Source organism: Rattus norvegicus, chromosome 1 (assembly GCF_021556685.1).
Source record: "Rattus norvegicus strain SHRSP/BbbUtx chromosome 1, alternate assembly SHRSP_T2T, whole genome shotgun sequence".
Classification (NCBI taxonomy): domain Eukaryota; kingdom Metazoa; phylum Chordata; class Mammalia; order Rodentia; family Muridae; genus Rattus; species Rattus norvegicus.
Window position 1 is genome coordinate 96875709 of NC_141534.1, and position 1862 is coordinate 96877570.

Genomic DNA, 1862 nt, shown 5'->3' on the forward strand with positions numbered 1-1862 from the left:
CAGATGGGGCAGAAGCACAATGACAAACTGGTTTTGAAGGTGGCAGGGGTTGGGGAGATGGTCCAGTTGGTAAACTGCTTCCTGTGCAGGGCTGAGGACCTGAGTTTGGATCTCCAGCATCCACAGAAAAGCCAGGTATAGGGCGCATGCATGAAATTCTAGTGCTGAGCAAGTGGGGACAGACAGATCTCTGTGGCTTAGTGGCTAAGTGCCAGGTTCAGTGAGAGACTGCCTCAAAAAATAAGATGGAGGGCCCACACTCCGCCGCCGGCTTACACTGCGCTCCTTTCTGCTCCTCCGCCGATCACAATGGAAGAAGAAATCGCCGCCCTCGTCATTGACAATGGCTCTGGCATGTGCAAAGCTGGCTTTACTGGGGACGACACCCTCAGGGCCGTGTTTCCTTCCATCGTTGTGCGCCCCCGACACCAGGGCGTCATGGTGGGCATGGGCCAGAAAGACTCGTACGTGGGTGATGAGGCCCAGAGCAAGAGGGGTATCCTGACCCTGAAGTACCCTATCGAGCACGGCATTGTCACCAACTGGGATGATGTGGAGAAGATCTGGCACCGCACCTACAACGAGCTGCGTGTGGCCCCTGAGGAGCACCCGGTGCTTCTGACCGAGGCCCCCCTGAACCCTAAAGCTAACCGAGAGATGACGCAGATAATGTACGAAACCTTCAATACCCCGGCCATGTACGTGGCCGTTCAGGCGGTGCTCTCCTTGTATGCATCTGGGCACACCACTGGCATTTTCATAGACTCTGGTGACGGGGTCACACACACAGTGCCTATCTATAAGGGCTACGCCCTTCCCCACGCCATCTTGCGTCTGGACCTGGCTGGCTGGGACCTGACAGACTACCTCATGAAGATCCTGACTGAACCGGACTACAGCTTTACCACCACTGCTGAGAGGGAAATTGTTCGTGACATAAAGGAGAACCTGTGCTATGTTGCCCTGGATTTTGAGCAAGAAATGGCTACTGCTGCATTATCTTCCTCCTTGGAGAAGAGTTACGAGCTGCCTGATGGTCAGGTGATCACCATCGGCAATGAGCGCTTCCGGTGTCCAGAGGCTCTCTTCCAGCCTTCCTTCCTGGGCATGGAGTCCTGTGGCATCCACGAGACCACCTTCAACTCCATCATGAAGTGCGATGTGGACATAGCAAAGACCTGTATGCCAACACAGTGCTGTCTGGTGGTAGCACCATGTATCCAGGCATTGCTGACAGGATGCAGAAGGAGATCACAGCCCTGGCACCCAGCACAATGAAGATTAAGATCATTGCTCCCCCTGAGCGCAAGCACTCAGTCTGGATTGGCGGCTCCATCCTGGCCTCACTGTCCACCTTCCAGCAGATGTGGATCAGCAAGCAGGAGTATGACGAGTCAGGCCCCTCCATCGTCCACCGCAAATGCTTCTAGATGGACTGAGCATGTGCCAGGCATCTGCTGTGTGAGCCGATTCTGAAGTATCGATTTGCCCTGGCAAATGTACACAGCTCATGCTAGCCTCATGAAACCGGAATAAGCCTTTGAAAAGAAATTTGTCCTTGAAGCTTGTATCTGATATCAGCACTGGATCATAGAACTTGTTGCTGATTTTTGACCTTGTATTCAAGTTAACTGTTCCCTTGGTATATGTTTAATACCTTGTGCATATCTTGATTTAGTCCTTAGTTCATGTGGCTTGGTCACGTGGTGGCTGAGGAGATCTATGGAAAAGAAGTCCCCAGCCTAGTGGATCTCTGTGAGCACCATGTAGTGATCTGTGCAGGGTGTTAACCAACAGCAGACTACAGGATTTCCTGAGGCTGGCAAGGGTTCCTGAACCAGTTACCACTTCTTTCTTGCCAG

At 52.7% G+C, this 1862-nt stretch overlaps 1 pseudogene; it reads left to right on the forward strand.

Moving 5' to 3' along the window:
* Positions 1-309: 309 nt before the first annotated feature.
* Positions 310-1498, forward strand: Actg1-ps6 (actin, gamma 1, pseudogene 6; annotated as a pseudogene).
* Positions 1499-1862: the final 364 nt, after the last annotated feature.